The 26,971-nt window shown below is 39.8% G+C and overlaps 1 protein-coding gene across 1 annotated transcript in view; it reads right to left on the bottom strand.

The window, feature by feature from the left end:
• The window catches only part of CNTN4 (contactin 4), a 1,263,733-nt gene extending 1,243,623 nt beyond the window's left edge, over positions 1–20,110 (bottom strand). Inside the window, exon 1 of the mRNA XM_045290662.1 lies at positions 19,990–20,110. The gene's annotated coding sequence lies outside the window, so the exon portion shown is untranslated. The remainder of the gene's footprint in view (positions 1–19,989) is intronic.
• Positions 20,111–26,971: the final 6,861 nt, after the last annotated feature.

The raw sequence follows: 26,971 nt of genomic DNA, 5'->3' as shown, positions 1-26,971 counted from the left end.
TTGACTCCAGGAACAAGTGAAGGAATTACTGCCAGTCCGGCACCATCTTCATAATGAGTTGCAAAGGAGACCATGGTGAGGTATAGGGACTTTGTTGACTGATTTCTGAGGTGGGTCCCCAGGCCTTTCTTCTTAGTCTGGGATAGTCTGGAAGCTTCACTGAAATCTGTGCAGCATCCTAGCAACGTGCAATCTCCACTGACAGGTGATGACGATTGCACGTTGACTAGGAATGTGACTTGGGTCTCTCTCATAAACATCGAGAATTCCATCACTCAACCACAAGTGTCTTCTTAGAATTCACTTAGAAAACCCAGATTGTATTTTCTTGTAGTGTATTTTCAGTGACTTGGGGTGATTCCCCACTAAAAAGAAGTTTCTGTTAAAATTAGGGGAAAACAAACATTTGATTTCCTACTCTAAACTATGTGACATGGGACACATACAAATTTAAAGTCATCCGATAGATGAGAAACAAAGACAAATTGGGTGATGATATAAAATGAACTAAGACCAAGTTTCTCCAAAGGAATTCCAAATAATAACCACCTATATCTATGTTCCTACGTCCTGCTGCACCCAGTAAAATTATCTAGGGATCATTTAAAAATTCCATTTCCAAGACATAACTCACCACAGACCAATTAAATTGCATGAGTGTAATTCACAGTCAGAGCTGAGAACTGCAACATGAGCTCTTCAGAAGATGATTCTTACAGGTGGTGGGTGAAGTGGGGTCTTACATAGTCACATACATTTCAGAAACATGTGTTTCACGATGCACATAAAGATTCTGAGAAATCGTAACATGAATATCTAAGCTTGTTTCTGCAATGAAATTTTTCAAGGGATTCCTATTTATATCTTGAAGAATCAGTGTTCCACAGAACATGCTCTACTTCCAAAGGCTGGCTGAATATCAAAATCACACTACATAAAAATATAGTTTCCTAAAACACAGATTCTGACTCCGTACCTCTAGAATAGAGCTGTACATCTTTATTTTCTGCTAAATCCCCCCAGGTTTTTCTGGGGATTAGAAATTTATTTTTGTAATAATTTACATGCAATCCCATAGACATGGTCCACTCCTTCTACTTCCAAGTTGAGGACAGGTACTAAAATAAAAAAACCCACTGCCATTGAGTTGATTGTGACTCATAGCAACCCGTTAAGAAAGAGTAGAATTTCTCCATATGATGTCTGTGTTTATAATATTTATGGAAACAGACTAACACACCTTTCTCTGATTGAGTGGCTGGTGGGTTCAAATCACTGAGCCTTCCGTTAGCAGCTGAGCGTTTTAATCACTTTGACTAGAGGACTGTTGGAGGTTAAGGATAGGGTCTTCATATCAGACTTCAGGTCTCCTACAATCCTGTTGTTACATGCAAAGGAGTCCGATCTGACCAATGGTAACCTTATGACCAACAGGACGAAACCCTTATCAGGCCTGTGCCATCCTCACAATTGTTACTATGCGTAAGCCCATTTTTATAGCTTTGATGTTAATCCAGCCTCTGGAGAGCCTTCCGATTTGTGGCTGCCCCTCTACAATGCCTTACTTATAAGTGCAGCTCAATAAGAAGATGGTGAAATGTAGTCAATTAACATAGTCCTTCTAGCAATAAACTCCTTATGTAATGTATTATAATTCTGAATTTTACATGTGTGGCTATTCTAATGGACAGGATTAGGGTGGAATTAAGACTTAACTTTAGTAGAGGGTGTGAGCCAAGCCATACCCTTTGTTCCTTTGGGTACATCTTTCTACTTTAATAGAGTGTGGGACTTAAAACATCATCCTTTCTCTTCCTTGGGGATATGGTGAACTAAAAGACAAACCACACCTCCATCAATGCCATTCCTAAGTGTATAAGAGCTGTGTGGCCACATAAAAATCCACAGGACCATTTGGAAAGCATGCCCAAGATCTCTGGCTGAAACGGCGGAGGCCACCAAGACCAGACCAGATGCACCAAGACTATAGCATGGAGGTTTACAGGAACAACTCTGAGACTATGGGGAATCTTCTCCTGACCTCCCTGAAATTATGGAGATATAAGACAAAGTGGCAGCCTGGCTTTCTGCCCTATTGAGGCAAAGACCAAGGGACCATGAGGCTGAGGGGTCAAGGATTGGAGAGAGACCTGGCTGCTGACTAAGGAGCAGTGTTGCTATAGACCAGTGATTATATCCTTACTGTTTGCTGATTCTGACTTGTGGTAATCTATTAACGTCCCTAATAAGTCCCCTTAATTGTGAGTACCTTCTGGGAGTTTTGTGTGGCCATAGCAATGAATTATCAAATCCAGCCCAGAAATAGAATGCTGTGGGATGAACCGTTGATATCAGAATAGGTACAAATGCTTGGGCCATGGAGTCATGTCTGACCCCTGCCTCACCTACGGATGGGCAATAAGGAAGCCAGAAGAAGTCAGATTTGGTCACCTCCTGTACTAGTCTGGGTACTTTAGAGAAACAAATCCACAGCAACTCATGTATAAGAGAGAGTTTGATATAAAGGCTAAGTGTGCATCAAGAAAACAACCCAACCCAGTGCTGCCTAAGTCCACAAGTCCAACATTAACCCATATGTCCAACACCAATCCACAAAGTCCTCCTCCGTCTCACAAAACAGACACAATGATGCCGACTGCAAGAGGAAAACTGAGTCAGTGAATGTGTAAGAATCTCAGCGCTGGCAGGGGTCTCCACACACCTTCTCCAGCACCCAGGGCTGCAGAGGGGTAGGTTCATGTGGCTTCTCCTCAAGGATGTCTTGCAGGAAGTCAGCCTTGCAAGCTGAATCAGGGAATTGCTAAGGCAGCTGCACCCGAGTGAGACCATCACAAAGCAAGAGACCCAAGAACTTGGAAGGCGAGGCTCACCAAGTCATTTATCCCTCAGTCCTTCAATTAACCCCACATGCGTTTATTGGCCGGGTTGGCACAATAAACTCCCCTTAATTGTGAGTACGTTTGGGAGTTTTGTGTGGCCATAGCAATGAATTATCAAATCCAGCCCAGAAATAGAATGCTGTGGGATGAACCATTGATATCAGAATAGGTACAAAAGCTTGGGCTGTGGAGGCATGTCTGACCCCTGCCTCACCTTGGGATGGGCAATAAGGAAGCCAGAAGAGATCAGATTTGCTCACCTCCATTGACATTTATTGCAGGTAGTAAATGACTACATATAAAAGAATACCATTATTTCTGAGATCCAACCCAATCAAGTACAATCAAGCCTGAGTTATGGCTAGACTTTTTATACTGAAGCACCTTTGGGGGAAAAAATAAAACCTCAATGTGTAAATATCAAGACTCATGTTCAAATTTCAAAATGGCTGGCTTTGGCTAAGCTTTAACTCTTTAAGATAATAACATAGCCTACAGAAATAATTTACAGAAAACTGACTGTATCGGGAATTCAGGTTTTGGTCTTATGATTCATCAGAAGATGCTGAGTGGTATGAATTACTCAGGGAAGGTAAAGGTATGAAGAGGAAATTTTGCCAGCTGAGACTGTAAGAGTTGTTAGAATTCCGTTAGAATAAAGTCACATGCCAAGCCTGACAACTAGAGGTAGGAAAAGGTATTCACACAATGAATTTCAGGCATCTTCCCCAGTTCAGTGGAGCACGAGCAAGAGGGATTAGTGCAAACTGAAGATGTCACAGACTGTCTAAGGGGAACGAGGGCCTCCAGCTAAACACCTGGCAGAAGTAGCCTGTGTGCTTCCAGGTACTCCTATCCAACACGTGAGCAGTTAACCCTATCAGGCACGTGGCATGAGGGAAACAAAAACAATGGAGATTGGGAGGAATGAATGCTTAAGATGCTCAGCCATGAACTAAAATGTTGGAAGTTTTAGCCCAGCAAAGGCACCTCTGTAGAAAGGTGTGGTGATCTATTTCCAAGAATTTAGCCATTAATAATCCTATGGAGGTCAGTTCTGCTCTGACATACATGGCGTGACCATGAGTTAGAAACAACTTGATAGCAACTGGTTATATCTAGAAGAATATTGGGAGCTCATGGGATGGGAGGATTGAAGAATTGTTATTGTTGTTGTTGTTATGTGTGGTTGGGTTGACTTATAGTGACACTATGTAAAACAGAAGAAAACGTCTGTCCAGGATACTGCCATAGTAAAAACAACAAATCCTGCGAACTATTTTTTTCTCTTCTGGGACCGAGTTCCAGATTGTACATAAGGAATTCAAGATTCTCCATAACCTAAGGCTTTGTCACACACCTGTCTGAGGCACACTGAGTCAGTGAGAGGAAGAGCCTCCTTGAAGAAGCATCCAAGGATTCCCAGTTCACTTCCTAAGGGGATGGAGAGTTCTGTGCTTAACATCCAACAAGACAACAAAGGTGGGAATGTTTGTGCTCTTGGGGAAAATGGCCACTACCATCTGAGTGACTGCCACTTGAAATGCTATCAGAGAGTATTTGTTTCCCTTTACCGTCTAGGGATAGGAAGTGTTATTGGTAAATGAAGGCACCTCAGTCACAGTAGAGAGATATGGAACGAAACCAGAAAATATGTTAGCTAGCAGATGGTCTCTGCATCCTTTGCCATGTAAGCCTCTGACATTCCAAATCAAATCAGTTTTAAACTAGGAGAAAAAAAGTGTCCTGTACTCAACTGAAATGGTCCATCTGGTAACCTACAGCCATGAGGTAATTCTTCTCACACTACAATATCAAAGCACTTAATTTATCTTGAGAGATGCTTTTTGTTTTAATTGTATGCATAATAGCCTTTGCTGTTTGTTCATTTTCTTAGTTCTCTAATTTAAACCCCAAATTACTTGTTAATCCTTGTGCATATTGAGTCTCATTTTGAACTACATTAAACAGGTATGAATATTTTATATAACTAAAATGCAAATGCACTTGTGTACCCAGTTTACTCTTATTTTACATAGTTGTCATGAACTAGAAGAAGAAATAAGAACTAGACATGGGTCAGGCATAAATTTAAAAACTTAGGCTATAGCTATTATCCACGTGCTACCTCAAGCCATCACTCAGTTTTCCACAATGATTTTTTTTTCTTTTTTACTTTTTATTGTGAATTTGGTGAAGGTTTACAAAGCAGATCAGTTTTCCATTCAGCACTTCATAGGCAGTTTGTTACATGCCACTGATTGCAAGCACTACAATGTACTGTGTATCCCACTCTTCCTTCTTTCATAGCCCTTCTTTTCGAACTTTGTCCTGGGGTAAATGATGCCCTTTTGATCTCAAATGGCTGATTATCCTAAGGTGTGTATCTCCCTATGTTACTGTTTTCCTCATAGACTGTCTATTTGGGGATTTAAATTGAGACCTGAGAGTGAGTTCATTTCCAGACCTGAAGGATGACAAAGGTCCATAATCCCAGGGGTCCAATGCAAACCTGGTCTTGTTTTTAACAATTTTGAGTTTTGCTCCACATCTTCCTCCCACTCTGTCTAGGATTTTCTAATGTGATCCCTTTCACAGCACTTGGTAGTGGTAGCTGGGCACCATGTAGTTCTGGTCTTGGGTGGCCATGACTGATGTTTATATAGCAACACTGGATTTTGAAAAATGTTTCCAACTTAACAATCTGATATCATCCTTATTTTAAATCTTCAGGATATATATGACACTTATTCCTAATTGTGTCTTTAAGAATTTGTAGATAAGTCAGAACAAATGTATATAATTCCTATTTAACCTTACTTTCGTGCAACAAGAGGCAGAAAGATGTTTCCATGATTTAAAGGGTACACATACAGTACATGAAGGTAATTGTGTTGAAGATTATGTTGCAAGTAGAACTTGATTCAAGGGGCCTTAGTAGAGCAGTAGGTTAAGTGTTAGGCTATAACAAAAAGATCAGGAGAAAAATGTGGCAGTCCGTTTCTGTAAAGATTATTGCCTGGGAAGCTCTACAGAGCAAACCTTCTCTGTACTATGGGTTACAATGATCAGAATTGTGTGGAGGCAAGCAGATTTGCTTTGGGGGCTTTAGGGGTTTATCCAATCATTTCAAAGTGAGGAAAAAATTACATAACATTAAAGGACAAGCACAAGTTCTGGGTAAGTCACACCTTTGCAACCCAGCTTTGGCCTATAATGGCTTTGTGTGGCCTACAATATGGCCTAAATATCTTGTATTCCCTCTTATATCTTAGACACAACTGTGAACAACTCCATGAAGTGGCAATTCATCATCATTGCTTTATCTCTGTATAAATTTGGGGGCAGCATCTCCATTCTGATCTGTGAAGTTGTATAATGCAGAGATTTTTATGCTATCCCCCCACAACTCAGTGTGTTCCCATACCCACATAGCTGCTCTTCTCTGATCATGCCACTGTGCACACATGCCCTTTTTCTTAAGAGTTCTTTCCAACCTCAACCTGCAAACCCTGCGCAGGTTTCCACTTTGAGGAGAGGGAGCCATGATGGTGTTGTCAGATAAGTGTTGGACTGATAAACAAACTAAGATCAGGGGTTCTAAGCCATTACCTACTCCTCCAGAAAAGATGACACTATCTATTCTTATAAAGATGTATGAAACCCTAAGCGATTATAAGAGTCAGAATCACTTCCATGGCAGCGGGTTGTAATATCTATACATATGCCACAATTATTGTGTTGTTGTTTTGTTTTTACTTTTAATCGAAGAATAACTTGAAGGCATATGCACAGGTCCTTAGAGAAAGCTAATTAATTACACCAATGGTAAAATTGTTGATGTGCCACTTGGTGTCCTAACTAACCTTCATCAAAACAATGATGGCTTGCAATAGTCCATTACTAAGGGCTTAAGTACTAAATTATGAGATCATGTGCCCATTAAATTGTAAATCCTCTATAAAATAATTTTCAAATCATTATCTACTTCATGTCGGATATATTTTATGTTTACATTTGAAAAAAATTTGCATACACATATCAATTCCACTAGATTCCAATCATCCATTGACCAAAGCATATGGTATCTAGCTTTACTTTTTTGTATTAAATCCTTAATATTCAATTAAACATATTGAATATATTCTTGACATTTAGATCCATTAACATAGATCCAGGTGGTTCCATTATTTAAGAATAGAATGTAAGTCAATGCCTCAATATTAATATGTATACTAATCTCTTACTAAAATGACAATTCTGATTTGTAGACCTGGAATTGGGGCAAAGGTTCTACATTTCTTCCAAGTTCCCAGGTTTTTCAATCTATGAATTAAATTAACATCAAGACCTTAGGTAAAATTCCTATTTGAATGTATACTTAGACTATACGTACTTGGCCAGACATATGCCACATGGTCTTGCTAAAGGAGAAGAGTACATACCATCAAAGATGAAACAAGGACCCAAATAACCTCTATTGATTGAAAATTCATTGAAGTTTTTCAGGTATGAAGGGAAAAGCCCCCATTCCCTTCAGTTATTCAACCAATGAAATTGAGATGATTGGATTGATGAAATCTATCAGCCTTCTTATCATTCTCTAGGAAAAAGTGGATGTTCAATAGTAGAATTCTCACCTTCCATGTAAGTGACCTGGGTTCAATTCAAGACCAATGTATCCCACACATGGCCTCCATGATTCTGCCTGTGAATGCTTTTTCTAAAGCTATACCTTTTTACCGGGTTTCAATAAAGCTTGTAGATAAGAGACTAGGAAAAAAGACTTAGTAATCTATTTCTGAAAATCAGAAGTAGAATCATGGAGTCAACATGAGTTCGTGAATGAAGCTATAGCACCTAACAAGTACAATGATGTCTATTTGGCTATTTTTTTTTTAATCTAAGAGCTTCATAATAAAGTAGAAATGGCTTAATTTCTGGCATCTGTGCCATTGAGGGTGTTTACCTGTGGTATCTATCACTGATGCTACAAAGCATCTAAAAACCAGGGTGCATACTGAAAACAATTGAATAGCAGAGCAGACTAGGGAGGGCAGGGATGGTTAGAAATATTCAAACAGGCCAGTTCCCATCACAAAACACATCTTGCATTCTATGGGACATAAGTAAATGGACAGGGGTTTAATAATGAACTAAGATGGTTTTAGACACTAGATAGTCTGGTGGAGGGATTAAAACCACAACAATCAAAATTAAATATGATCTAATTGTGTTAAAAATATAGAAAGCTACATATAAATGGAATTAAGACATCTAAGTAATGAAATCAAATGCTAAACTACAAGTGAAACCATTTAAGATATAAAAATGTGGTGAATTCCATACAGCAAATAATAAATATTCATATGCAGAGGAAATTTAAAATAGCATTTAAAACAGATGAACTAACAATGTTTAACAGCATCATAGTCATAAAGCATATCTGCAGCAAAATAATATTAACTTGTTTCTCCTCAAATATATATTTTTAAAAGTTCATTGCAAGATATTAGGCGTATACCAGTCATTACTGTTAAGCTTGCTGGATTTTGAAATCCAAAGCAACCACAGAGAGAAAGCTATTCACCAGAATAAACAGAACTTCATTTTCAAGTACTATCAGTTTTCTAAATGGGGGAAATGTGTACATTTTTAAAATAAATTTTCAATCACATTTGATTGAATGCAACTGGAAACATTTTTATATTTCGACTCTGTCACGTCAGCTTTCGCAGAATGGCAACATGGGTTATAGCTGAAGTCTGAAGTCGAGAGAATATAGATGAGAGCATATTCAGTAATTTATTTTTTTTTTAGTACATAAGATTCTTGACCATAGCCAACACCATTTCCTCAAAATGAAATCTCAAACAGTGCTAATCGCAGCTCAGTTCTGGCAGAGCAGCTTGCTGTAATAGTCAACCATAAAACAGCGCACTATGGCAAGGCTGCCTGCACCCTCCCCACACAGACCTAGAGGGATCACAGGGTCCGACCTGCAGAGGAAGACACAGGCACAAACACAAATCACATGATTGAGCCATTGAAAACATAAAATTTCAAATGAGTCCATTATAATGCTCAAATATTTCACCCACAGCACAGATACTATATTAGCTAAACGTTTCTTTCTTTCTTTCTTTTTAATCCTATAGCTAAAAATATCAGCATTTTAGGGATAGTACAAGTGTGTGTCCAATACCAGGCTATGTATGTATACAATAACTAATTTTAGTCCTCAAACTTCTACAAGAATATCCCAATGCTACAAATAAGAAAAATGAAGCTAAGTATGGCTCAATCTTTTGATCTTATGTGACAAATGTGCAAGTGGTACATCCAGCACTTAAGCATCAACTGTTTCTACGTCTTTTTCTTGGCATCACATAAAATGTCTTTGATTTAGGCAGAATGAATCCCAATATAAGATACGGCAGTCGATGTACTGGAAGTACATTGTAGTCGGTCATTTTTCTTAAGAGTTGTAAAAACAAAATGATTGCTATGAAAGTAGCGTAAACTCATGGTGATCCCTTGGAAGCAGAGGAAAACCAATGCACAAAGTTTGCAGGAAGCAAACTGCCAAGCCTTTCTTCCAAGGTACTGCTGGGGAGTTTGAATGTCCAACTATTCTAGTAGTGGCCAAGTGTTTAATGGTTTACATCACCCAAGGACCAACCTTAATATTTTGATTAAGGAGCCACAATATGAGAAAAATATGAAATGTCTAATAGATCATTAACTCAGAATAATAAAAGAAGACAGTTATGACTACCAGGAATTTTTTAAAGAAAAGAACTTTTTTAGTTATAGCACATGATATAAACAACAATTGCTAGTAATAAAGAAATTTAGTAGAACTATGAATTTATAACGAAACTAAAGTATACGGTGCTCACACGTAACAAACACCTTAACAATATCTAGAATTGCTGTAGTGCCTTAAATTCTAAGACCAGTATATTGAAAAAAAGGAAATGCTAGGAAATTCTAGGTATTTTACTTTCCATCCTTATAATTGGTAAATAAGACTTTGATATACGCTAAAGGAAATAAATTGGAATCTCCATGTACAGTACAGTATACAGCAGACTTCTGAATGAAGTTCACTGTATTGCAGGTAAGAAAGCCAGCATTCCACAGTTGTAATCTTCACAAATGTGATTCTACTGCAAGATATCACAAATGCATATGACAATATTATCAAAGCAGATTACTTTTTATTTTGACAGAGGTACAATAACACCTCACCTCTCAGCACCTCAGTAAGGAAATGAGAGGAAGTGAAATTCAGAATGGTGAAAATAAGTGTGAAACATACAAGTCTCTCTCTCTCTCTAAGACACACCCACGCATGGGCGCACAAAATGGGGTGGGAGGAGACTCCAGCATCTCTGTGGCCCTAGATAAGATCCTGTTACTCATCCCATTATAGCATTCATTGCTTGAACAAGTTTTTATCATTTCTAAGTGCTATGCTCTGTATAAATCACAGTGTACTTGTAGTACTTTTGCATTTCATACTTAGAATGTACCCTCACACTGCACTAAGCTCTTAAATATATGCACCAAAATCTTTATTCATTTTCTATGGGTGGCCCACTGTGGTGGTTAGATTTTTTGTCAACTTGAACATATATGAAAGTGTAGGAATGGAATCCAACCTGTCAATCAGATGATGCCTGATGATACCTCCTTGGGGGTGTGACCTTCTTATGAAAGCAGTAGAAACTAGTAACCTCCCTCTGTCTGTCCCTTTGCCTTTTTGCTTGCTGGGACTCTTGCTGACCCTAAGAGCTGACAGCACCCTGCCATCTTTCCACTGACTTTGGATCCGTGTAATTCTGTGCTCACCAGCCTGTGATCTTCCTGCTTCCTGGTTCACCATTCTGCATCGCCAACATGTAGCTATGTTAGTCTGAAGAGGGACCATGGACTAGTATTGAATTTATGGACATCAGCTGAACAGAGCTGGATGCCTTCTTGATATATAATTACTTCCTGACATAAAGCTCTTTCTTATACATAGATGAATGTCACTGGATTTGTTTCTCTAGAGAGCCCAGCAAACACACTTACCAAAGCACAGGTATACCCTGACGTAGGACTCTGACGACTCCATCATTAATTGTCTCTGATCTAAATACACATATATATGTATATATATATATATATATAATACTCATTATTATTGCCTTTTATTATCAGTATCTTCACAAAGTACATCTGTGTATAACATCTGTGAGGAAACATCTGAGAATTACATGTAGTACATATTACTAAGGTGAAGAATCGTAAGTGTAGTTCATTGTAACACAAATATATTGCAAATAGGGTACTACTACAAATCAGATGGCTTAAAAAAAGTCTATTGTCTCTTGGTTTGGGAGGCTAGAAATTAGAATTCAGAGTGCCAATAGGGCCATGCTCCTTCCCAAGGATCTAGGAAATATTCCTGTCCTTTTATCTCTCTCAGTTCCTGGTGGCCCCAGACATCCCTTGGCTTGTTGTTGCAGCTTAATTCCATCTCTGCCTCCTTCTTTAGCTATCCAACTTCCTGTTGTGTCTTTTTCTGTGGATTTCTTCCCCTTTATAAGGACACAAGTCCTGAACTAAAAGAATCTAAAGCTAATGTCAGTAATAGAGTCTTCAAAGACTCTCTTTCAAACAAAGTCACATTTACAAGTACAAAGGAGTAGGCATTCACTATACCTTTCTTGAGAACACAATTCCGTTCATATCCACCTCCTCCCTAATCCTTAAGGATCCGTGTTTCTCAACATGCAAGATACATTCACCCACATCCCTAGTATTATGCTCTTTTAGGAATTATCTAAATGAATTAATTATCTATGAATTACCTAAAGGAATTAATTATTTAGGAGTTATCTCTACATGACCAAATTGAAGCAGTAACTCTAGAGATGAGATAGGAATCTTAGGGGGTATCACATTTGTTAAAATTAAGGAGGAACAACTCAGATCAGGAGGATGGACATGGTTACACAAGTTGAAGAATGTAACAAATGTTACTATATAGTACATGCAAAAGCTGCTGGATTTGATGTATAGTTTGCTGTATATTTTATCATTAACAGCAACAAAATAAACAAAAAGAAAAAAGCCTTAGACTATTCCAGAATCAACTCAAAGACCCAATTATCATCTTCTAAATTAGACATGGACAAGTTTCTATCTGGGTTTGATGCAGCTAGGAAATAAAATTCCCCTCCACCTGTGATCCTATGAAATATAGAATGTTATCTCCCTGTAAATTATCATAATGGAACAAGCATTGGATAGAGAGGCCCCTCTCAAAAGGGGGATGCCCCAAGTTCAAGCTGGAGTTAAAAGAGACATTATGACCTTTTGGAGAAAGACTTCCAGGCCTTCCTTCCAAGTGTCTTCCTGTGGACTCAAAGGTCTCACCACTCGGGCCTGCACTTAACCATCGGTACTGCACAGGTAGCCTAAATCAGTTGTGTGAAGTTGATTCTCACTCACGTAGACTCATATGTGTTAGCATAGAACTATGCTCCATGTGGTTTTCAATGAATGGTTTCTAAAAGTGTATGACCAAGCATAACAGTAAAATGCTTCTGGCTGATCTTGAAACACCAGCCTATTGGTTTTCAGCCAAGAATTAACTGCTTGCACCACCCAGAGTCTCCACCACTGTGCCAGTGAAAGCTACAGGTCTCGCTCAAGACCACACACAGAAAACCAGATTTGAGCGCAGGTCAGATTGATTCCAAGGTTCTCATCGAAGCTAGCAATCTGTGTTCATCATGATGATCATGTGTCATTAAAAAGTAAATTGTGTTTAATGAGCTATTTAAAAAGAAAAATGGTTTCACAGGAATTTCCACTGAAAAAATATTTTTGGATTACAGATAAACCTTTATTTACAATGACTTGGTTCCAAGAAATCTAGATTACCATATACATATTGTGTTTTTTACTAGGAATTACAAGTGTGATTTAAATAATCATTATTTCTTTAAGGATGTAATTCACCTTATTAAATAAAGTAAAAATAGTGCTTGGGCTCCCAATTAATTTGTGAATCTAAAAGTGATCTAAAATAAATGCTAGCTAGTAGCTAATCATATGAGTCACTGAAGTCAAAAATACTCATATTTATATGCTATAGTTGAAGAGTCATCATAATACAGATAACAACACATATTTGTAAAACTGAAAGTGATGGCAATGTGCCCAGAATCCAGCCTTCTAAACATATTTGAGGGTTTGAGTCATGTCACTTTTTGTTGATTTGCTGTCTTTCTCATCTAAACCAGGTCCACCTCAGCATAAGCATACATGCAACAACTGTCCTCGCTGGAAATGTCCATGGCAAACCTGAAAGGCACAGGCAATAAGACCACATCGGTTTATTTTGGTAGAATTGTGCCTCTACAAAGTCATTTTATGCACACAAATGCAGCCCTGTGTTGAGAGATATGTTAAGAACAAAAGATAAACTTTGTCTTTCGATCTTAAGATCATTATGAAATCATCAGTGATTATACCTCCCAATTCTCTTTTTCTCATGGAATCAAACTCCTTTCCCACCTTGACTTCACTCATCATTATGTAAAAAGGACTTTAAGGGCCAGGAAATGTAGCTGACCATAAATAAATATGGAATATAATTTTCTCTTTGCAAACAATTGAAGTTGTTGATTCTGACTTCAAATCATTAAAAAACAAGAAAATCTCACCTAAAAATAAATGACCCCATCGTCATATCCCGATTTTTCATGTTTCTGAGGTAGAATGTCTATTTCTAATATTCCCGGAGAACTTCCTGACTTGCTTGCTCCACTAACCTCAAACTCCCAGTACTGTCCGTAATGCTCTGTGAACAGGTACTTAATTGTTTGGTTTTCTGTAGATTCTACAGTGTTTTAGGTAACAGACACTCAAAGATGAAATGTCAGTAAGCATGTTTGCTATTTAGTGGGATTTACCAGGATTCGGGCACTGTATTGAGCACCTCACATGCATGTTTCCATGTAATCCTCACAAAGCCCTTGTGCCATTCAATACTACCCATTTTCACAGATCACCCATCACCACACTCAGTGATTTCATTTATTGTTATTTACAATCAGAACAAACCTAGAAGAAACATATTACCTTATCATACAAACAAAAAATCTGGAACCTAACAATATAGGTAACTTATCCACAAAGAGCTAGTGAAAATGAATCAAGAATTAGTAAGAATTCTGTCTGTCTCTGGACTTCAAGCTCTTACCCTCTTTTCTAGGGACTTACATTGTACTAAACGTGAACTAGGGGCATTCTGGTGATATAATAGCTACATGCTGGGTTGTTCATTGCAAAATCAGTAGTTCAAAACCACCAGACATTCTGTAAATATTTATAGTACCAAAAATGCCAGAAAGCAGTTCCATTCTGTCCTATAAGGTCATTATAAGTCAGAATCAGCTTGATGGCAGTAAGGAGTGGGGACAAGTGACAAGAATTATTACAAGATAGTAAGTATAAATATGTCCCATTTTTAAAAAAAAATTTCCTGGTTTTAAAAATGCCCAGTCGCAGAAAACTGGGAGGATGGTCACCTTTGTTTGTTGTTACTTACCTACCATTGAGTCCGTTCTGACTCACAGTAATGGTGGAGCCCATCGTTGCAGCCACTGGCCACCTTCGTAGTAGGTGATATGGGATAAAAGTACAAAGGCAGTCCTTACAGAACAGGAAGGCATGCTTTATGCTTCAGAAACATTGAAAGAGGCTTACCTGAAGGATATCTGTTGGGGCAATTTGCAAACTCTAATAAATATTGTGGCAAAGACAGCGAGAATAGATCAGACAGGGACAGTGTAAACAAAAGTGTGGACACTCACACGACAGGGTCCATGATGAGTGATCCATGGGTCCAGTGGTGCTGTGTATTTGTAGGGGGAAAGATATGGGAAACTCTAGTCAGAAAGGAGAACATCATCTGGGAGAGACCAGATTAATTCTCTGAAAAGCAAACTTATTATGATGTCATTTACCTCTATTTCCCTTCCATGGGCCTGTAGTGAAAGGCAGACTTTAGGAGAATTCGAATGTTGGCTTTCTGATTTAGATGCCTAAATTCTCACACACACACACACACACACAAGACAGTGTCGTGTGTGTCAGATTAGAAGTGTGTTTCATAGAGGGTTTTTTTGTTTCAGAAGTAGATTGTCAGGCCTTTCTTCTAAAGTACTTCTGGATGGTTTCCAACTCTCCTTCAACCATCTGGTTCACAGTGAACATGTAACTGATTTGCACCACACAGAGACTTCAGATGGATGGGTATGGGCCTACCAATTTAAAAGTTTCTTGCATGTAACTGAGATTTATTCCAAGAGACTGGAATTATTGTTAAATCCAAAACCAAAATAACACATCCCTGGATGAATTAAACAAACAAATCAAATCAAACAGAATAGGACAATTAGAATTCCCTCATTCCAAAGGTGAATTATTTCCACTTTTTTGGGGGCTAATAACTCATACTGGATTAGAAGTTGTTCTAGGGTATTTTAAAATTTTTAAATCCAAGGTAGAAACAAAAATATAGTATTATGTACCTATTAGGAAAATTGATTTTGTAAGTTAGAGATCCTGATCCAAATCCCAGCTTTGCTATTAGCTATATTGGGCAAAGATAATAACACTTAAAATAAAGGAAAACAAAATGCTTGAACAAGTATTTAGAAAATCCTACGTGTGTATTATTTGCTGTGATTTTTATTTATCACTTCCCTAGTTTGTTTTTTTCTGCCAGAGCAAAAATGAGATCAGTAAAAAGACAGGATCTTTGGTGTCACAGTGGTTAAAGTACTCAGCTGCAAACCAAAGGTCAGGGGTTAGAACCCACCAGCTAGTCCTCAGGGGAATTATGTGGCCACCTGCTTCCATAAAGATACATAATCTTGGCAATCCGATCTTGGTAGTTCAACACATAGGTAGCTCTGAGTGGGATCTATTTGAGGGCAAATGGGTTTAGTTTGGTTTTTTGAGTGAAGAATAAACACACATTTTATTATAATGGTAGAGAATGCTAGCAGTTCACCAAACTGCTTCTTTTTCTTACTACACACAAAGATTAAAGCGCTTTTCCCAACTACCCTTTCAAAAGATACACCACTAAGTTCTGGCCAGTGGAATGTCTGGCCAATTAGCAGCCTCCAGTTCTCACTCCTTCCACTGAGTTGAGCAGATGAGCTATGAAATCCCTGTGAAAATAACACACGGAGAAGATGTATGAAGTCTGAGTCTTCAATCATACCTTGGAAGAGTGCTTCCAGGATCAACCAGTTTAAGACCCCAATAAATCTATTCCATATCGGGGCCAGTGTCCTTAAGGCTCATTTGGTTTATCTGTTAACTATCCAGTTTAGAGCAGCTAGGCTCCTGCATATCTTCTTGTATAATCCTTACCAGATGATGTCTTTAAATAGATGTGATCCCACTTCACACACGCAGAAACTAGCGATGAAACTAACTGCCCAATATCATGAATGTAATAAGGGGTAATATCAGATTCAGATCCTGGTTATTCTGCCCAGGGCCAATGATTTTCTCATACAACATGGCAATGCAGGATGTACTCTCCTTCACTTGTTTGTTCAATCACTGGTTTCCTCACTCCTTGTCAGACAGCTGGAAGGTTAGGCTTTAAGTAAACTTTTTCCCCCCTGTTATATTCACTTTGAGAGATCTAGGATGACGCCTCTCAGGCACTGACACAGAGGCAAATATTCTTCTTTTTTCTTATTTTTTAATCGTTTTATTAGAGGCTCATACAACTCTTATCACAATCCATACATACATCAATTGTGTAAAGCACATTTGTACATTTGTTGCCATCATCATTCTCAAAACATTTACTTTCTGCTTGAGCCCTTAATTTCAGCTCCTCGTTTTCCCCTCCCCACTCCCCCACCTCATGAACCCTTGATAATTTATAAATTATTATTTTGTCCTAGCTTGCAAATATTCTTAGTCCATCTTTTGTAGAAGACAAAGATTTCTAGCAGGTTTTCAACTAGCTACAGTTTCAGAAATGATAAATAGCAGAGCCAGAGTTAAGGAGAGGTAGGAAATTTGCTATCAGCAGTGATCTCTAAAATAAGGCGCCCACCCCAGGGGCTGTGCAAAATGGACCACTCAACCACATGATAACAATATTATATTTTCTGTTGATACTTTTGCCTTATTTACTCTTTAACTTCTTTATGTATAGTCTTTGTAATAGAAGTAATGCACACATTTAATAGTATCAATATATGCATATGTATACACATAATGCATTAAATATTACAACATGTTTATAACGTGTATTTAAAGTTATGTGAAATAGGGTTAGAATTTTGTTCTAATAGGAGTATACTCGAATGATTAAAAGTTTAAAATATCAAGTTCAGTGTTCCTAGATAATGAATCCTGCCCCTTTCACCAGCCTCAAAACCTTGAAAGCTTAGTAAAAGCCAAAATCAAAAAAACTCAAAATTCTGCTTCTTTGTGGGTATATACTGCCTGTTCCCAACCTATATGAAACACGTTTTCACAAAGATCAACCTCACCAGATAAAAAATCAACAAGCACAGTGGGTGCTGAGGCTGTAATTCTGAACATAATAAAGAAAAATCCAACAAGTTAAAACCATGACCACAAAAACTTTTCCAAAATAAAAATAAAAATAGAGAGTTTCAGCTGAGCAGAGTTAATTAATAAAGCTGCTTTTCTTTCTAAAGCCTACATTGGAGTAATATATGCCCTGTATAATCAATCCTTCAGAAGAGAAATTCTAATCAATAAATTCAGCACTTGGGAGCAAGGGGTGTGTGTGTGGATCAGAAGACCTACTTCTGAGGGAAAAAAACAATAATACAAAGTGGCTGCATAAAAAGGCATTTGAAAGCCTTGTTCTTTAATCACCAGTCCATAAAACGTGACTATGGAATGACAGGTTGAACTGCCTCTGGGGACCAAGTTCCCTGAGTCAGAGGAGCTGTGCAATGTTTTTATCAGAGCTGCAAATAAGGCAATCTTACTGCAGGTTTCCACCTAACTTTGACGTGCAGGTGTATCAAGTCTCTTATATAGCCTCTAATTAACCAGAGCAGTTGTCCAAAGCTTGCCAATAACTATGCAGGGTTCAAACTGGAAAAACAATGAGGTTTGTCACCATGCTCCCTTCCCATCAACTCAGGGTTATAGATTCCAATTTCACTTAAAAAAAAAAAAAGGTAGCAGTTTACAAGGTGGCCAGAGAGGAAAGGGGGGTGGGGAGCAATACTTTGGAACTTGGCTTAGCTCCATAGCAATCTCATGCCTAACGCCCTGTGGAGATTTGCACACAATCTTGAATGAAACCAAGATGAAGAAGCATGAGTAAACTTATGAGCGAGATGTAAATTTCTTCATGAATGCAACCCAGACCAGCCCTCAGAGTCTGCTTCCATGACACAGTTCTCTCTGCCTACAGGGCTAGGGAGAGAGCATACGCGTCAGCAGGACCCGAAGTATGAAGGCAGGGAGCTGCTTACAGGAGTATCCACACTGTCTTCACTCACCCCACTCCCTAAAGGGTATAAACCACAAAAAGTAAAATTACAAGCAGAATCCAAATTATTCCATGTAGATGCCTAGACAAGACAGTTATATGGAGTTATTCGTGGAAACATCACGGTTGTACATTACAGGAAATTCCCGGCAATTAAAGACTATTATTCGGACAGATGTGTCCCTGCCCTTACGTGGATTCCAGCAGGAAAAGTAGAAAAGTTGCATGAGCAATTAAATCAGGAGCAGAGAGGGGTTCCTCGGTTCCCTCAAACCTCCAACACGCCCCAAGAGGAACCATGCTCTCCCTCCACGTAAAGCAAGCACCCAAGGCGATCAGTTACATTGACTCACCCACCCTGAACAACCCCCGCAAGCCTTTTCGCTCCAAATCCAAAGACCCAGACATGCAACTAACTGCCTTAGCTTCCAGTAGCAAGAAGCCGCCTCCTCAACGCAGCCCTGTTGTGCTGCAAAATGTTTTCATGCATCAGACTCCCTGACTGGTTTAGAGAGCTTTAGGAACCCACGTCCTCCTACCTCACCTCCACACCTTTCTCAAATAATAAGTACACACATGCTGCATTAAGAGAGAATCACACGGGGATTGAGCCCTCAGCTCTAGGAGAGCTAGCGGGTTGGTGTCTGCGGGGCGTCTGGCAGGCATCTGCTCAGGCTGTCTGGGTCCAGGGGGGAGACAAGGCGGTTGCATGTGCTTCTTAAAGGAAACTGAAATCATCCCCTCACCTGAAGTTGCTGGAATGGAAAAGGATCGCTCCCCCCACACACACACTCCGCAAGCTCCCTAGGCAGAAACTGATGAGGCGGTAGGGGGTGGGAGGCAAGGTAAGGGCCAGGAACCGCCGGGATAGTGTGGTTCGCCACTGGATGCCCGGCGCGTAGCACCGAGTGCTGTCCAGAGTGGGCGCACTAAAATAAAACACTGTCTGCAGGTAGCACGGCGACTTCGACCGAGTCCATGCTCCTATAGCCCAAGTCCCGTCCAACCTCAGCCCAAGTTGATCTGCCTCTCCTCCTCGGGGCTGCAGCTGGGAGGTGGGAAACGCCTGCACCCCGGGTAGCACCAGCAGTCGGAAACCCCAGTCCAGAATCGTGCCCCAGGGGCTGGGGCGCACCAAACAGAGGGCTGAATAGCCCCCGTGAGTTGGAGGAGGTGATTTGAGGTTTCCCAAAGGATCCCGGGCTCTGGGCTCCCGGTTTACTGGCTGCCTTGCAGCTTAGCAACTTATTTTCCGACTACATAGCAAAAGGAGGGTCGGGTGGTCGGGGTCCTGCTTCCTCCACCGTTAAAGTCCAGCAACGCCTACCGTCCCGACCCTGCAGGGGTGCCCCGCACAGAGCTCTCCGGGCCCCCGGGCCCCTTGCCCGCCGCTGCAACGGGGAGAGCCGGGGAGTCTCTCTGCCTCGGGCAACCTCCGAGCAGCCTGTCCTTGACCCAAACCCGCTAGCCCCGGCTGGCGCGAGCCCCCGGCGGCGCGCCACCACTTACCGCGGCGCCGGCACAGTCAGAGGGTCCCGGGGTAGTGGCGAACGCTCCCTACTTGCGACCAATCCCGCGGTTGAAGCGGGTGCTCCGTGGGGTGCCGCGCTCCCTCCGCTCCTCGGGTTCGCGGCCGCGTGAGAAGCCCGGCGCGCCGGAGCTCGGCAGCGGGTGCCTCCGAAGCGGGAGGGGGAGGCGCGGCGGGAGGAGGAGAGGCGCGCGCAAGGCGGGCGGGGGGGGGGGGGCGGCCGGGCCGCGCATGCTCAGTGCGGCGGCCAGAGGCGCGCCAGGGTGCTGCACCTACCTGGCCCTGCTCTGGCGAGGGCGGTGGACACCAGTCCTCCCGCGCGAAGCTGGCAAAGGGCTTCTAGCCTTTGGAAGCCATTAACAGGATCCCCCGTGCACGGGCAGAGGTGGCTTGCTGCTTCGTAGTGGGAGATAGATGGAGATCATGCCAGCTTCCTGCGCAACCCAAGTATTTGCTGGAAGAATATCGGGACACAGAGGCGTGACCTGCAGGGTACCTCTGCCTCTGGCCTGTGGGAGACACCGAATTTCGGAGTTCTGCCGGGCGCTGGTGCAGGGAAGTAGCCTCCTGTTTCTAGGCTGAGGACTGATGAGCTAGGAGGGTCCAGAACTTCAGGAGGCTGAGGAGGGGGCTTTGGGGTTTCAGTTGTCTGTCTTTAGGCTGCGGCCATTGCCCAGGCGTTAGAGTTACTGGCCTGGATTCTCCCTGTACAGCATGCTTTCAGGTTGGAAAGTGTGTGTGGTAAAGGAAATGGTGTGACTAACGTGAGTACCAGGATCAATATGTGGTGCGTGGATGCATACTGAAAGCCTTGTTATTCAAAAGCACGTGCTTTGTACCTTCTACCACTGTTTCCTCTCAGAAATACCTCCTCCTACTCCGTTCCAATTCTGAACTTCAGGAAAAGAAGACTGGCAACAGGGTTCTAGCCCCTCACTGGTCCTATGCAAAGTGAGTCTGGGAGGCAGAAGAAAAGCGGCCACCAGAGCTCATCTGGGGTGCATTTCTAGCAACTCCAGGAGAAACCCAGGGACCACTCACTGGGTGGGAGTGGGGACGGATTATAGAGAAAAAGGCTTTGCTGAGTCCCCATTTTCCTGCACATCTAGCAGCCATATAAAACTACAAAAAGGCTTCTGGCTATTTACACAATTATGTCAACATACACTGACATTTCTATTATGTGGAAAATATGTTAACTGGACAACTATTTTTAAACTACTGTAGTAAGCAAACAAGGACCCAACTCTTAAAAGCATATGCAGCTATCTTGTTAGTTCATTCAGTAGTGTTTGTTGTTTGTTGGTTGTGTTCTTTTGCTTGCTTTTGTTTCCATTCCTATTCAGGCTCTGGGCAAATTCTGTTATGGAGAGTGACAGTGTGGTCCAAACTGTCACCTCTTGAATTCCCCAGCCTCCATAATTGCTGAGGTTAATGTTAAGGAACACAGTTGTGCCTTTTGTTTGTGTTTTTGTTCAGATTTCCTGAGCCTTGAACTTGGAGCACCTCCCTCTCATCCCTGAAATTACTGCTGAGTTTCTCTTTAATAGATAACAGAGAATAGGGAACATTGATAAAACTGGAAGATTGGTGATACAAGTATGCACGTGGTAAATAAAAACTTCATCAGATGAAAGGTATCCACTCATTTTGCAGGATTTTACACTCCTGCCAGACCCAATTTACAGTGTGATGTTTTCTGTGTTATTATTATTATTATTTGCAACCAGTCAATTAAAATTCAGTCTCTTTTTACCAAACGCAAAATATTCGGTAAAAAAACTTGACTTTCAAACACCTAGTGAGAAATTCTCCAGAAAATAGTCTGGCATATGCATGCCCTCCCTTCACATATGCAGGGGAAATTTTGGTATTTAGACTGGACGGCAAATTTCACAGAAATTCTCCCAGGGGGACTACAAATTAAAGCACTGTTTAAAATGTTTTGTTTGTTCATTTGTTTTTTAATGTCAGACAATGCATACCTTTAAGCGTGTTTCTAAATTTGAAGCTGTAAGTGCGGATTCATCCCTTCTTCTAATCTATATTCTGTGCCTACTAACCACAAGATCAGCAGTTCAAGACCAAGGACTCCCTGGGAGAAAAAAAATGAGATTTCCTACTCCTTTAAAGATTTATAGCCTCAGAAAATCAAAAGAATGATTCTATGTTGTCACTATGAGCCAGAATGATGTAGGTTACAGTGAATTCGGTTTGGGTTGAGCTTGGATGTGCTAGGCATTACATCCTATAAGGAAAACTACATGACCTAAACTGAGAATCTGCGCCAGTCTTCGCCATGTAGTTCAGAAAACAACATTGTGTATTTAGTGAGACAGATTCAGGTCATATTGTGACAGTCTGTTAAACTCTTAGGATGGGTAGCTTCTCCCCTCCCCCCAGCCACCAACAAGTCCCCACGCCACAGATCACATCCTACTCTCGTTAGCACCACCCCAAAACTCCCTAGGAAGACCAGCTGTTAGTGTAAACAGCTACTCATCATTCAGTCTCTTTTTTTTCCTGCAGGAAAGACAGGATGCTGAACTGCCACCTCTGCCTAGGAAGAGCCTCTCACAGAAGCTCACAGGATTGGGGAGAAGCGTCAATGCTGGCACAATCAGCCCTCCCCAGGAAGGGGCTGCTGGGAGGATATTTTGGAGAAAAGAGCCTCACACCACCGTGTGTGCGTCTCACATCCGGGACTCTGGCGGAGTGTCAGTTTCTTGCTGGGGAAACCTGCGCTTGGGATTCGCTGGGGAACAATATTCTAAACGAATCTATTAATGCCGTCAGAAGCAAGCTCAGTACGGCTGCACTAAGACCCAGTTCTGTATCTGTGCATGAATGAAATACTGGTGCTCATGAAATTGTCAAATATCCGTCGTTGTAACGCAGTGGAAATTTTCTTCTGCCTGATTAATTCAAGTACCAACTCTGCAAAGAGTGTAATACCCCTCCCCCACCCTACCACACCCTATCCGCCCCCCAGGATATTTAAAATGCATATATGAACTTTTACCTCCGGTCTTTGAATACAGTAGTGTCTATTTAGATACAAGGTCACCTCTTATCCTTATTAAGGGAAATGCTTTTGAAATGTTGGAGACATACACGGAATACAGCATCAGGTTGAACTCTTCCAACAGTTCTGCAAACCCCAGGAATGGCATCTCTCTGTCCCCACATCCTGGGGATTTTGTGAGAGGGGATGAAAGGTAAGAAGGAGAATAAAGAGTATCACAGGAAGGAAAAGCTGGACTTTTGACCACCTCTGATTTGATTCAATTTTCTCCTCGCACTTTGCATCCAGAGGGATTAAAACAAATTCACAACTGCCCTGCTTTTTGTTCTAAATAGGATCTTGAATAAGATCATCCGATGGCCATGAGGGGAGGAAGGGCTCAATCAGATAAAACATACCTGGAGTCTATAATTAGTTTTTGTTTTTTAATATATTCAATACCTAAAGAGCTCTACCTACAAAACACTCATCACTCATTCGACCTATAATTTTTAAGACATAACTTCAACTTCGTCTCAATCAAATGGATAAAGCGGTGTTCTTATAAATAATTGTGTCAAGAAGAGTTTTGTGTACAGTGTTGAAGTGGAGCACAAGAAAACACAGAGCTGAGGTAGGTTCTTTCAGAGCAACCTTCCGTAGATCCCTGGGATGCGAATGTTGAGTCTCAAACTAAGGACATCCGGTTCATAATAGCTGCACAGTGGGACAATGATAATGAGCACACAAAGCACATTTAATTGCCATGAAGGTTGTGACACAGACTGACAGTCAAAGTAAACTAGAAGCCTAACACCTCAGCCAAGACTTTTTACAAACATGACTGAGACACCCACTCAATTTAAGTGTAAAGTGGTGTAATTAGGAATCAATCAGCTGTGCCCCCATCAACATCTTTTCCCAGATTTTATGTGATTTTTCACACAAAATGTAAAAATAAAAGTCCCAGAGACTTTTGCTTACATTGCAAATGTACTTTTGTTTGTTTTTATCACTATCGCATAATCCCTTTAAATGGCTAGTCAGATTAGTTACATTGTATGGGATTCAACTTATACATATTCAGTTTATACAAATGAATATATTGTTATGAAAAATATATTATTATATATAAAGTATGTAGTATGTAGGTATATTTACAGTATCACAAAACTTTTCTGTCAGCTTCCTCACATAAAATCTACAGTCACCTAAGATTTTTTACTGTATCATAACCTATGAGTATAGTCAATTTGTGTTTATTCACAAAGTGAATCTTAGTGACTTTTTTGTTAAAGTTCAATATTATGCCTCATACAGTTATGTAGTACTAAAATAGTATCAAAGGTAAAGAAGGCATTTAGTGAACACTGTATCTTTGGCAAAATTTAGAAAACTAGAGAGGTGAATAGTCTTAGATAAGAAGTAAAGATTAGTAATTATGCAGAAGAATATGTATAGAGAAAATTAATCTGTGGGAAGAAATATGTCAGCCAAACCAGATTCCACTTATCACAGTTTTCACTCTATTTATGAGACTCTGAAACTATATGGCATATATATTGAGATTTTTAGAATGTTGTTGAAAACTCAGATTGTGGAATCTTACCTATTATGATAGTTATTCTTGTAAATTGCCTTCCTGTCATCTCTAATTCATGGTACCCTCATACCCAAAAAAACCAATTATTGGCCTGGTTCTGCGTAATCCTCACAATGATGGTATGTTATGTGCGTATTCATTGTTAACAGCTATAGCCTATCATGGTAGTAAAATAAGATGCCTCCCTCCCCTCCCCACCCACCCCAGTGATAAATTTCTTCTGATATGTGTGCTCTTGCTTAATTCCCTTCCTTTTTTGAGTGTCTGTAGACTAATTGATTCTCCACTATTGATTAACAGAACTGATGGATGTCACTCCCAAAATTAGATTTATAAAAAACTATGGCTTCCACCTTGGGCACCCTCTGTCTGTCTCTCAGCTCACCAGGCACTAATGCAATCCACAGATAGGTTCACATAGCAAATAACCTTGGCCTGCCAGCACCAAGTGAATGAGTTTAGAAGTGGATTTTCTGAGTCAGCTTGCAAGCAACTTTCCAATCCCAAAAAGGCCTTCCAGTGGCTTCATTTTGGGCTAACAGCTTGACTACAACCTCTTGAGAAACCAGCAACACCTCACTAAGCTGCGACTGAAATTCAGAGCCACAGAAACATTAGCAAAAGTAATCTTTGGTTTGTCTCTATGTTTTGTGGTAATTTGTTACACAGCAATGGATAACGAATACATCCCAAGGTACTGCTTTACAAGTCTGCGCTGCAACTTGAATATGTGACTTGCAAACAAAGCAAATAACTGTGATGCCCAGAGTCCATCAATCATTCTTGTAAACTTTGTTATTGGGAGATGAGAGAGAATAAAAACAAGAGAATTTATCACATTATCTAACGTTCATTTTCTTCCTAAACAATTGAATCTATATTCAAGCAAATATAATGATATATTTTCCAAATTATTTCTACTCTGTGTATTTCATTTCAGTATTTAAAATGTCTGGGATCTTTCTCTATCATTAAATAGGTTTCTATGTCCTAGTTGTTAAAGGCTTCCTAATTTTCCATTTTAGTATACTATAAATTATAAAAATAATTCCCTATGAATAAAACATATAAATAGCTTATATTTTACTCTGATAAGCAAACTTTGATAAGCATATCAAGGTTAAATTTTTCAGAAATTCAGAATTATGTTATTAACATATAAGTTCTGGGAAAATAAATATTGTGATTTTTATCATTCTTGATTATCAGATTCATATTGGTAAATATTCCTGACTTTGAAATTAAAGGTTAGTGATAGGTATGTCTCATCACAGACACTTTCACAACATTGTAGAAAATTATAATAGAAGAATCAAGTATAAATTCTATGCATGCAACTGTTACTTAAACTTTGTAACTCAATAGAGTTCCAACATTATCATTCCCAGAGAACCAAACTCACTGCCATCAAGTTGATGTGCCATCTCATGGCTACCCTATAAGATAGAATGGAACTGCCCTTGTGAGTTTCCAATGCTGTAATTATTTACTGGACTAACTGCTGACCTTGAAGATTGCAGCCCATCATCTAACAACATTCGCCAGGGCTCTTATATTATCATTACAGGATCTCTTTAAATGAAAGTTTCAATAGGTAGATGCGACAATTCTGCATAGTAACGATTCAGTATATGTTTAATGTTGGATGAAGCAACAAAGTCCTCTGAAAAGTGCATAGCATAGAACTGATTAGAATCGTAATTTCAGGGCACCATTCCTGAAAACAGGGCAACATTAAAGGATGAGGGGGACCAAACATAATACCATAATACTTAGTATTTGAACAAAATGTGTAAATTGTATCTCTATATGTGTATATAAATAAGTTATATATATATATATATATATATATATATGTGTGTGTGTGTGTGTGTGTGTAGATATTTACACACATAGGGACTTCAAAAAGTTCCATTATCTTTAATTCTATGTGCATGTTGCACACAGGTATGTCTCTTAGAACTCCATGATATGTCTCTTAAACTCCATGGTATAACTTATTTTAAAATGTGAGCATATTAGCAATTAAATGCAAAGGTAGCATGTTCCATTTTAATGGAATAAAATAAATTGGTACTCTAAAGTTATTAATGGAAACAGGGCACAAAGACTTTTACTATATACCACATTTTCTAAAATATTAACATCATATTTTACAACATAGAAAATGAGTCAGTGAACTTTGTTATTTGAACAATCAGTGTAAAATTCTGATGATCTCCCACCAATCTTTATTGAAAGATTGATTTTCACCAAATTTGCTTCAAATGGTTTATACTTCCATGTTAATTTTTATTTCGTAATAAATGCTGTCATTATAAGTGAAAAACCACAATAAAAGAAAGTTAATGATAAG

This window comes from Echinops telfairi, unplaced genomic scaffold (genome assembly GCF_000313985.2).
Source record: "Echinops telfairi isolate 266 unplaced genomic scaffold, ASM31398v2 ScPeMD7_49;HRSCAF=173, whole genome shotgun sequence".
Taxonomy (NCBI): domain Eukaryota; kingdom Metazoa; phylum Chordata; class Mammalia; order Afrosoricida; family Tenrecidae; genus Echinops; species Echinops telfairi.
Note: the sequence above shows the minus strand (reverse complement) of the source record. Positions and strands in the feature narration are given on the sequence as shown.